Genomic DNA, 12,183 nt, shown 5'->3' with positions numbered 1-12,183 from the left:
GTTAACGACACCGACGCAGGCAGCCCGCGTTGTCCCCCGCCCCGTGGGAGGCGAAGGCCCGGCTTCCACGCGCGGCCCCGCTGAGGTGAGCCCGCGGCCGCCGAGTGCGGGCGTTGCTGCGGAGAAGCGGCCCCGGCGCCTGTTGGGTCCGGGATGGGCACGCAGCGTACGACAGATCTGAGCCAAATCCCCTCCCGTGCCTCCGCGATAAAGGTGTTCCGTAACTATTCCAACAGGAGGTTAGAAACCCGTAACTATTCCTGCGAGAGGCTGGAAGAGAGAAAGGCTGCAGAAGGGCTATTTCCTGTCGGTAGGTCAACCTGCTATTATTACAACCGGTTATTATTATTGCTGGAGGTGCGGGTGCGCATCTGTCACGCCCGTGTTTGCTGACACCTGAAGGTGTTTGCGTGCTCCCGAGCGCAGCACGCGGCTCTGACCCGGTGTGCTCCGTGCGGCTGAAGCAAACCCTGCGTCTGGTTTGTCGGAGCGGCAGCTAACCGCGTGCGTTTCATGTGAACGGTAATATTACTCTGTCCACGCCGAGCCGGCTTTTAAATTAATTATTCTGGAAAATAGCCTGGTCAATTGTCCCTCCTTTGCTTTTTTGAAACTAACATAAGTCGAGCTCCAAAGAAGGTGATCCGCAGAAAGTAACCCGAAGTTGTTTTGCTAATACTTTCTGCGATGCTTCACATTAACGCTGTACGGAATGCAGTACAGCCATATATGCTCTGCAGATTTTGCACGGGTACGTTATGCATATTTGATGACACATTGCATATTTTAACAAGGTTTTTAATGACTGATTGAAATGTTTGCTAAGATATTTTTTAAGAGCTGGAGGAGAAATGGTTGTGGAAAATGTGTGTAATAGAATAGTGATAAGGATGGGAGGGCTTTGATTGACAGCATGAGGAAGCAGATGGATGACTAGGTAGGTCAGAGGTAAAGATGCCTTTGACAGCTTTTTAAGTTCCTTTGGCCATTTTGGTCCAATGAATCATGCAAAACATGTGTACATTACTAAACTGATGTCTCCGCATCGTTTACTGTTGGAATCCTCATCTTTTCAAACCCACCCTAACCTTCTTTCATCACCACTTGACGTGCTATGTCTAAACTAGATTGCAAGATCCTAAGAAGGCAAGAATCTGTCTTGTATTACTTGTCAGCAAAAAAAAAAAGGAAAAAAACCTCATGTAAACCTATGGAGCTAGAAGAACAACCGCGACAGATTGGCAGAATAGGCGTAAGGTGGGACACGTTCTTCTTAATTTTTGCTGTCTGGTCACCACTTCCCTCCCCTAGGTAGTACTTGAGGGAGCTGTGGTGAACAATGATTTTTTTCCCCCAGCTGGCATAAATCTGGATCTTTATAAGACTGATAAGAATCCTAATTGCAAAATTTTCCTTTTAACATTATGCACTGAGTTCTGTTGTGATAGTCTTTCCTTGCTGTCTATGCTTTCAGGTGCTTTGTATGCCCCTCACAAATTACTTTATCAACTGGAAATGCTCTGGTTTGTCCCTGTGAAAGGTTACTGATTTTGGAAATCTTATTTGAATTGCATAGGAGAATTTAAATTCACTGAGATACAAAAATAGAATGTCTGTGTACTGGGAAAAGCAGAAAAAAAAAAAAAAAGATTTTGCATTAAAGTACGCTTTCCAGGTACTGTTTCTGGGCAAAACGGATCCAAGTTTTCATTTTAAGTATTAAAACTTGTCATGGATGTGGTCTCCAGTGGGGAAGGTGTGACTGGCTAGGAGCGGGGGACAAAGTCAAAGAAAAAAAATGGAAATAGCAGAGTGATAAGTAGATGGAAGGCAGCAGACTGTTTGCGTTCAGTGCCCCGTCTTCTCAGCTAGATAGATGTAATATGTTTGTAGCAGTCCAGAGAGCCACTCAGCTCAATGATAACATTTTGCACATTTATCAGAACGCGTATTAATAAAAGCACTGCGACACCCGAAAGCTTTCCATTTGTTCAGATTTGTGCATCTGAAATATGTGTGCATCTTTGAAATGTGTATGTATACATGTAAGTCTTGAAGCATAGGCAATATTTTCCTTCTTACAGAGCTGGGATAATCATTAATTCTCGAAGATCCAAGGCAGCCATTCCTGTTTAGGTACAACTTTTGGCCTGTTAAAAAAAATTACACAATGAAATCGGTGATGTTTTATTCATGCTATCAGTGCAGTTCCCTAGGGTTGCTGTGTTTCTAACACGAAGGGGCTGATCTGAGTATGAATGGTCTTAATATGACTTATTTTAGATCAATTAATTTTTTTTTTCCCCAAACTTGAGACAGAATGGGTGAAAACTTCAGGTACTTCCTTCTGTGTAGAAGTGTCTACACTATCAGATCGTATTAACGAGCATTTATTTCTTAAGCTTTAAATAAGAAACAGCTGGTTATGACTTTGAATCTGTTTTAAGAGACATTTTAGGTAAAATGTTGATAGCTTGTAAATGTGTATTCCTGCTTTAGTCTCTGATCGTGCATGTGAGTTCATATGTGTGAATAATGTAAAGTAAGAGGTCAGTCCTACAAAGACTATTCTCTTGTCTAAAAATTCACAGACATAAATGTTTTCAGGATCAAGGCCTTTTTCGATAATTGTGATATTCAAGTACCTTGAAGTGACTGACTCATTTAGAATACACTTAATAATTTGATTTTTTTTAATATAGTAGAAACACCGCATTGATGAGTTATCCAAGCACATCAGACAAGCTCCCACTTCAATCATCTGTAATACATTTTCTGGCCTGTTTGGGTCTATATACATATATACATATATATACGTATACAAATTTTAATTTTCTAGTCCTGGCACTGACACTGAATTTAAACTTATTTTTAAAAGTCACATCTTAATTTCCACAGGGCATGCTACAGAAGTGATTTCTGTAAGCAGGCTTTTTCCTCGTTGTACGTTAAGTTACGCACTGACCATTTTTGTGTATCCAAAAGCCGACAGCATTGGTCTGGGACTGAAGGGGAGAGTACAGCACCAATATTTGCAGCCGAGAGAAAAATTCAGGCTGCAGGAAGATGTCCTAGTTTAGATGGAGACACCCACCCACCAAGAATTAAACTGAAATGACAAATGTAAATTAAGAAATGCTTTTGGTGATCGCTTAGCACCTTGCTACAGCCTATTTACCTTTGTGGAAACATTAACTTAAGGGGAGATATAATTTACTCGGGATAGACCACAGCTCAGCCATGGGCTCTCCATCGGTGGGGCTCTCCTGTTGAAGGTGCTGTCACAGTACAGGGCTGGCAGTGCTTGCTGTCTGCCTGGGGACACTCGGGGCTCATTCCCACGTGTGGCCATGTCTGCTGGGAACCCCACCTCAGGGCCTCACAGCAGCACTGCCCTACTGCCTGTTGCTCTGGCATTGTTGTCTGCATTTTATTAGACTTGATCTGCGGTGCAGCACCACACAGAAATTACTGCTTGCTGCACTGTTCCCTGTCATCAAACCTTTACAAAATTTTCCCCCTTCTCGCATTGCCACCGCTTTATCACTGTTCTTCTGAAGCACCCTCAGCTTGTTGTGTTGGCAGAAGAGAGCATTGGGCTTGGATGAGCTGCGAGGTGCCGAATAAAAGGTGGAAGGTTTTGCTTTCTATTGACAGATCCTGCATCAAGCCATTGAAAACACTGCATGAGGGGTAGGGGCATTGTTCAAAAGGCTCTGAATTGTTTAGTAGCCTCTGTTAAGATACGATGAAAATCTCACCGAGAAACTTGCAGTGCTTCTGAGTCTGCTTGTCCTTTCGACAGCTCTTTTTCTTGGACATATTATTGAGCAGTTACTTCAGACACTAATAGAGGATTGGTATTTTTGGTATATATTACTTTTAAAATTATCTCTGATTAGATTATAGGAATAATTGAAGCGTCATTTGTGCTTATTGTCAAAGCTGATTTTGATGCTTTAATTGTCTTTATAGTTAGATCAAAACCAGTCTGGCTGATGTATGCTGTGCAAGAATTCATCCCCCTTTTAGGGGCAGTGTTTAGGCCAACAGGATTCCTTTAGTATTAAAGAAATGTTCAGAAGTTGAATGGGAGAAATTAATCAGATATTTTCACTCTTATACGTGTCAAAAATTTTGCAATGTCCATTTTTCTTTTCACACATTTTAGAGTCTTATTTAGAGTAGTTCTTTTTCTTCTGTGTTGAATAGGATGAAAAACCCCGACGTTAACATTCTCTGTTGTATTTTTAAGCACTTCAGTGTTTCAGTCCTTACATTGTTCACTTAAAATTTTTGTCTGACCATCAATATAAATGGATACTATTTGAAATGTTTTAATTTTTAATTGCAATCAGATTCATTTTTATAAGTAGATGTAAACTAAAGTAACATGAAGTGTGACAGCAGAAATAAAAACTTACCATAATGACACATGGATGTAAGATTGCTTCAGGAATTCATTTCACTACATGCCAGTTAGGTGGATGTAGCTTATAAGGTCAAATCCACAGTGGTCCATTGGCAGCATGTGCTCATTTTTGCATGAAAATAAGCTCTTTCCACATTATACTGGAGAAATAGCACAAATGATAGTCCTGTTACAGTGTAAAGTTCAGCAGATACATACACTGATGTCTTTAGGATGAGCACCTATGTCTGTTTCGCTCTGGCAGTGTTGCCTGTTGTGGATGTTTTTACCCCTTGGGAATGAAACTGCAGTTCTGTCACCATGTACAGATTTCCCACTGATAGACAGTCAAGGGCAATGGTGGTGCTAAATACATGCTCAGCTAAGTGGTACAAGTGTATTTAATTTTGACATTATTTTGATACCTACAGATGCACTGGATAAGGATCTGGGAGAGTTTAAGTCTACTCTGAGTAACTGAGTCTTTCCTTGAGGTTGGGTTCGCTGTCAGTTCAGTGTTCTGAAATCACTTGTGTGGAACGGTGCTGCTGCAGGGGAAAGGCAGCCTGGTGGGTGGGTGTGACCCTGGGGCTGCAGCAACCCGACAGTCCCTCAGAGGCAGGTGGGCATGGGATGAGTTTACCCGTAGCAGGAAAGTTCTCCCCAGAGACTTGTTTAGGATAGCTTGTGCATTGCTGAATGCCTGGCTGATGCAATAGGAGTCCCTGAGCTGATGCAAATACACCAGTAGTCCCAAGGCAGCCTCAGGTCTCCTTCTACGGAAGATCTCCAGATGTTCCAGGAGCTCCAGCCTCTGCCTTGCTCTCCTGCACCTGTTTCCCCACCGGCAATGGCTTTTTCCATGGCTGGTGCTGTTCAGAGCTTGAGCATGTGGGCGAGTGCTCTCTCCTTTTATGGAGGATGCTGTAACAAGGGCCTTTTCTTACTCAGGATTAGTGAAGAGGAAAAGATGCGTGGAAGGCTGTTTTCTTTTGCATCCAAATGCTTTTATTTACGTTTACCAAGTTCTTTGTGGTTGTAAAGTATTTAACTCATATAAATATATATATATATTTATATGAGTTTGTCTGTATAAGAGTTTAACCTGAGTTAACAGGCTTTCTTTGTTAGTTTTCTCCTAGGCAGCAAGTAACAGGAAACTCCTCATATGACAGGGGTTGCACTATAATTTATAGGGCCACCGCTGATCTGAACTTGATTCTTTAGAACTTACTTATTACCTTTGCATTTCTAACACTGTTTTCTAAAAGTCTATCATCAAGAGGATACCTTAATAATACATTTTAATTGGGTTATTTCGTATAAAAATATTTAAATTTTTAAGAAATTCTAGTCTATTTTGCAGCTGAAAGAGTATATCACATCTACCCGGTTTATATTTTACCTATGGGATAAAATGTTCACCTTTTGCATCCTCTAGTAATTCAATATTTTTCTTCTGAATCGTAGGAGGATACTGTAACAGCAATATGCTTTTTTTTTTTTTAATTTTCATTTTTCTTTTTTTCTTTTTCCCTAGGGTTACATAGATATACTATTTTGCTTGAGAAATTTTGGATTTTATACATTTTATCCTACTTTTTTCTTTACTGTTTTTAATTAAAAAGCAGTCGGTGTAATGAAGCTTTAGTTTATATTTTGCATTTTTCCACATTGTTGTAGCCTCCTACTTAGGAGCAACTCAGCTGGAATTTTACTCCAAGACATTACATTTTTCTTCCTTTGTGTGTGTGTGTGTGTAAGGCTGAGTATGCGCTGTATAGAAAGATCAGCATGGTTATTATACTTGCAATACCTTTTGCAAAGTTTTATGTTGTATTACAATGCTTGCAGTGACAATCCACAGCTGCTGTGAGGCTGAAAATTTTTCTTGAGCATCTCCACTGTCGGACTGAGGGGTGTACATGTGTGAAAGCTTGCATGGGTATCAGCTCTCATTGAGTTCTGTCTAGATTTGCATTCTAGCTGTAAATCACGCAGCTGTGTGAAGAATAGCCTTTGCAATCTGGGAGATGCATCTCTAGATTCTTTTCCAGCCACTGTTACTAGAGGCTTTGTTTCTGACAGTTTCCATTTTTGGATATATAATACAATCACTTATTGTGCACCTACATGCTGAAGCTAGAGGCTGTTTTTCATCTGCTCATGTTACAATTAGTTATGTAAATAGCAACATATGCTGCAGTGTTCACCCTGCCTTTATAGGAGTGTTGGCTCAGGCTTTGCTTAGAAGTTAGCTGGCAGAGGGTAGGTGCTTCGTGGCACAGACTCTGAAGACAGTGCCTTCTTCATCAGTTTCCTCTTGGGTGCAGTGTTTTGTCTGTAGCACTTGTTTATACACCAAAGCCAATACTTTTTGGAAGTCAGACTTTCATGATTCCCAACGTCTGTTTTGATTCATGTGTAGAAGTATGTGGGTAATTGCAGGTGTGCTATTGGACACCTCCCATCTGCATGTTATTCCATTTAGGTTACTTCTTTAAGTTTGAACTTGTGCTTCTCCCTGATGAGTTTGAAGCCGGCCTTTTAGTGAGATCCGGGGGATGGAGGTATCTAATTAAACTGCATTATTAGTTATTCCTATGTAAAAACCTTATTATTGTAATCTCTTCAATATCATAAAATATTCCTGTGTCTTCACGCAAAATGCCTCAGTCAGAGAGTCTGATTGAAAAGGTATGTTGGCAAAGCAGCAAATTGCAGATGATGTTTTAGGAGTGCTCACATGCGCTTGGTTTTTCAGTAGGGCTTCTGAGCACACGAAGCATAACTTTCCATTGTTGGGGAAGAGAAACTGGACAGAACCTTATTATCTAGTGGCTTTGCTCTGCCTCTCTGTACAGTGGTCATTCTTTAAAGATAATTTTGGTTTGCAATGTTTTATGTTGTGGCACTACAGGATATTTGTTTGATATAGAAGCTCCCTCAGAACTCACTAACAAAGTTAACTAAACGCATAATGTAACTCTGTGCCATTATTTGTATCTACGATAACACCATATTGCCAAGGGCATATGATAGTAAAACAGCAGTGTGATAGTCAACAGGAGCTTAATATCTGGGACAAGATTAAATTTGGATGCTGTGAAAAGTCTCTGAAAAATAATTCAAGCACCGTTCAGGTGGGAATCCAAAACTCCACTGTGGATTGATGAAAAACGTCCTTAGATATTTTAAAATTTACAGACTAGCTAACATACTCATATTTAAGGAGCAGTTCGGAGTCTGTTGGATGCACAGACTAAAAATAAAATGTGCTAAGTGAATATATTTCTTCATAGATAAGGAAAATTCCTAAACCTAAGACATCAAAATAATGAAGTTATCATAGTCTGAAAGGTAGTGAAGAAAATCCCGTAGTACCACAAAACTGTGTTGGAGGAAAGGACACACCAGTCAACAGGCTGTGCAAACAGGTTTTCATCAACGTCTTCATCTGATGTCTTCCACCAGGATCGTTACTAAATAGTTACATGAATGAGATCTTTTGTTTTAGGGAAGCTGGAAGATTTTAATTCCAGTGTAATTTTACATGGTGTGTGCATTAGGCTCTTTTGAGGATACGAGGTTTTGTTAGCAAACATCTCCTCTTCTGTCATACATGAGGTATTTATGTTACTAAATTTCTGAATGCGTATGGTGGCTCTTGAAAGGGTAAATTTCAGTTATTAAGTGTTCCATTGCTACAATACCAGCTACCTTTCACTGAGATGTTGATAGCTGTGCTAATTAAAATTACTTTTTCAGCCCTCAGCATGACTTAAATTAGTCTTTTAAAACCCTTTTCCATTAAGCACATGTAACATCTGTGCATAGGCAAATACTTTAAAACAAACTATAATTATGCTAATCATATTATTGATAAGGTAAATGCTCAATGTTGAATGTGGTAGCAAGGATATTAATCTGACCTGATCAATGGGTTAAAATGCTATTTCTGTAAGTATTTTTTTTCTTTGAAAGTCAACCTATTCTCCAAATGTACTTAAAATGTTAATAAACTATTAAATGAACAAGTAACACTATATTCAGCATTTTTACACCATTTCTACAGTGGATAAAATTGTAGTATAAAGTTGGTGTATACTCGATAACAATTTACATGTTTATTTTACCATCTGGTAAATGTGTAAACGATATTTTGAGAAGCACATTTCAAATTCACTTTAACAACTTATCCCCGACAATATGTATCCTATCTCATGTACTGACTAGAAGGATTTTGAAAACCTCTCAGAAAGAAATGCAGTAACAAAACATATAATTTTTTTTGTGATGCTTAAGATCAAGCTTAACGTCAAGCAGAGGTCTCACTATTTGGGAAATGTTGTGGTTTGACAGTGGTGTTTTCAGGCTATTTTACACACCGTGGTATAAAGATATCATATCATCTTCCCTAAAGAAACCATAGGGTGCATAGGTAGTAATAACAAAACAAATACAGTTTGCTATGTTGTTGTCTAACTGTACTGTATCCTTTCCAGGGGGTTTGAATTTGCTATCTCTAGTGTCTAAATATGGGAAGCTCATTATTAGAAGTGTTACAATGAACCCCAAGTGAATTGCTTTTCTCGTGTACTTTAACAGCACTTTGACACTGCAGCCTTCTGCCTTTTTATTTTAGTCTTCCGTTTATTGGTCTCTCTGGATTAAATTGCAAGCACTTTCTTAAATATAACAAACTAGAGAAGATTCTGTTGTAGCTTGGCTTTTGTTCACTCTTTCCTAGCTGTTACTAAAGTTAGCTGGGGGAAGTAAAAAACCAAAAGGCTTCCTTTTCTCCTTCTCTAACCCCAATAAAATTTAAAAAACCCCGTCCTGAAAGCAACTCTGCCTGGAGAACACCTCCACACTAATTACCATCTGGCCAATCTGCAAATGAGGTTTGAGAGCAGATTTAAATGTAGGCTCCAGCTAGTCTGTGACTTGTATTAATCCATTAGTATTTATGAAGGGAGTTGAAAACATTTAGGCAGCTAGAGAGAAGGCGGCATTTTAACTTTTGGAAATCCAGTTAGGTATCTATTTGTTCCTTCCTTGACCTGGAACCTGCTCAGCAATGCTCCCTTAGTGCCTGTAGCAGCCAGTTTTCCTTGAGTACAGACATCAAGGATTTGTGTCTGGGAGAAAAACAAACAGGCAAAACTTTTAAAACACCTGCTAAAATGCATTGGTGAAAAAAGATATGTATAAAGCCATTTGTTTAAATTCTAGTTAACTCCTATATCAAAGTTAATGAATTTAAAAACAATATTTGTTTTCAGTTATGTGCTATTTCAATGTGTGGGGAGAAAATAGTGATAATAATAAACCACAAATTTAATCTTAAAACATGTATTTGCATTCTTCCACAAGCTAATTAAGCACACTGAATTTAACAGTACTGATTTGTTTAATTTAGACATTAAATGCATTTCACTAATGAATTTCAGGTTTAGCAGCTTTTTTCTCTTCCCTTACAGAAAGATTAGACAAGACCTTTTTTGACTGTAAATCGGCACAATCAAAGATGATATAATTGTTAGCAGGCTGTTAAATTTTGTTTTTCACCTGTCTTCCCTTTGCTGGCTGCTTGTTCTGTCTCAGCTCTGTGAAAAAAATGCTGTCAACCTTATGTAAACAATAATTTATTATTTTGTTTTTAATGAAAAAACAACCCAGAAGCCCTTTCAGCAAAAGAGCAGTAGCGTTTAGGACACCTGCTATTCTAAGAGATCTTTGTACAATGGTAATAGGTAAAATCCTAGCTGAAAATGCCTGGAACACTCAGATCCAAATCTGAGTTTTGCAAAGCAAATATCAGTTTTTAGCATATACTGAAATTATCTTTCTCTTTAGATAGGCTACTGATAGCTGTTAACGTGGAGGTAAATGTCCAAGAAATTGCTTAGAGGTTTAAAGTGACTACTGATTGGAATCATCTGGAAGAAATGGGCAACACCTGGAAAACCTTCTTGATAGTGCTCTACAGCTATTTCCTGAAATGGCTCAGGTATGAAGGTATGTAACTCACGGGCTTGGCCTTGAGTACTGGAAAGATTTAGTTTTTCTGTAGCGTGTTAGAATTTTAATATGGCAATTTTCCATGAAAAATAATTTTGCTCTCTAAGCATTTGCTGTCATACATGGTGCTGGACAACACCAGGCAAGAATCTGCCTGTTGCCCTGTCCGCGATCATGTTGACCGTGGTGGACTCCAAGAATAGATCTTTTGGCTTGAAAGCATAAACTGTATGCTGGCTTAAAATAATATTTGCTTTTTAGTGAAATATTATCCAATCTCACTTAAGAAAGATTAATTAAAAAAATGACCTTTCAAAAAAGTGAGTTAATATTATACTCTTGGTTCTCATATTGTTAATAACTGGTGCTCCTAGGCCTCAGAATCTTCTCCCCTCCCACGCTTTTCAGTTTGTGCTCTTATTCCCAAATACTGTAAATATCATACTATGTATTCAGTATTCAAGTTTTGAAAATAAAATTGTAAAGTAAAATAAGACTTTTTGTTTTTATGGGTTTTGATGTTGACTAAAATGGATCTTTTAAAGTGACATAAATACATAAGCGTAGATTAAAACATTTATTTTAGATTACCATATGGAAAAGCTTATTATGGGGGCATGTGGAGCACAAAGCCAATTAGAGATATTATTACTTCTTACTGTGGGCTATTGCCTTCTTCTCTATGTTCTGTGGAAGCTAAACTGAATAGATTTTAAGGAAAATATTAAGCTAACTGTATTGTCATAAATTCTCTGTATGTACTCCTGTTCTTTACTGACAGTCAAATTTGCATCAAAGAACATGACTTGCTGGCAGCTTAAGTAATTGGGGGAAAAAGCAGTTATTCATACGGAAACAAGAGTTGGCTCATTACAGCCAATCACCTGAACAGCAAATGGTGTGACTGCCAATAGATGGAGAAAAAGGCAAGTCTAGTGGAAAATAGGAGCATTTAAAGGCCAAGAAAAGACATATGGTCTGTCTATGCTTGCCTTATATGCACAGAAATTATATATTAAGCTACAATTTAGCCACTACCTTAATGTGAAAATTCTCCATTTTTTTCCCCATCTTCATCTTGGGAAATTTAACAGATTTGGTTAGTAATAATTGACTTTTGCTTTTGTGTCAGTATTTGAGTTCTATACCAAAATACTACCTGCACTGACTGTTATCTTGTATTTGATTCTGTTATGGTGCTACAGGATGTATTTGTGAAGAAAAGTCTCTTTCACAGCAGATGCAAATGTGAGTCTGTTCTGTCCTTTACAGGTGTCTCTATTTTCATGCGAACAGACAAAAGAAGAAAGCAAATCATTCTTGACTGCTGTTTTTCATAAGGTAATCTTGTGGTGGTAGTATGAAATATTTGCATCTTCAGGAACAGCAAATATTTTTATGGCTATCTCGTTTGTTGTGTCATAATTTTAATCAATTGGCAATATTTTCCTTTATTCTTTAAAGTATATAGTAATATTCCTGTCATGAAATAAGATTCCAGATTGGTCTATGAATTTCAAATATATTGGATGCATTGAAGTAGTTATCTGATAATCTTTCTGATAAGGAACTAGTAAAAGGTTGGAAATACAGCCTTTTGAAACCTGTTTCTCATGTAGGCACATCTTACATAAGAGATCAGATTCCGGGGTGTATAAGAGCAGTCTGAATTTTAAAAAGATTTTATGTAGTCTAAGGTCTGTAAAACCTCATAACATCTCTTTTTTTTCTTTTTTTCTTCACGAGCT

The sequence above is a fragment of the Meleagris gallopavo genome, chromosome 7, assembly GCF_000146605.3.
Source record: "Meleagris gallopavo isolate NT-WF06-2002-E0010 breed Aviagen turkey brand Nicholas breeding stock chromosome 7, Turkey_5.1, whole genome shotgun sequence".
NCBI lineage: Eukaryota > Metazoa > Chordata > Aves > Galliformes > Phasianidae > Meleagris > Meleagris gallopavo.
Note: the sequence above shows the minus strand (reverse complement) of the source record.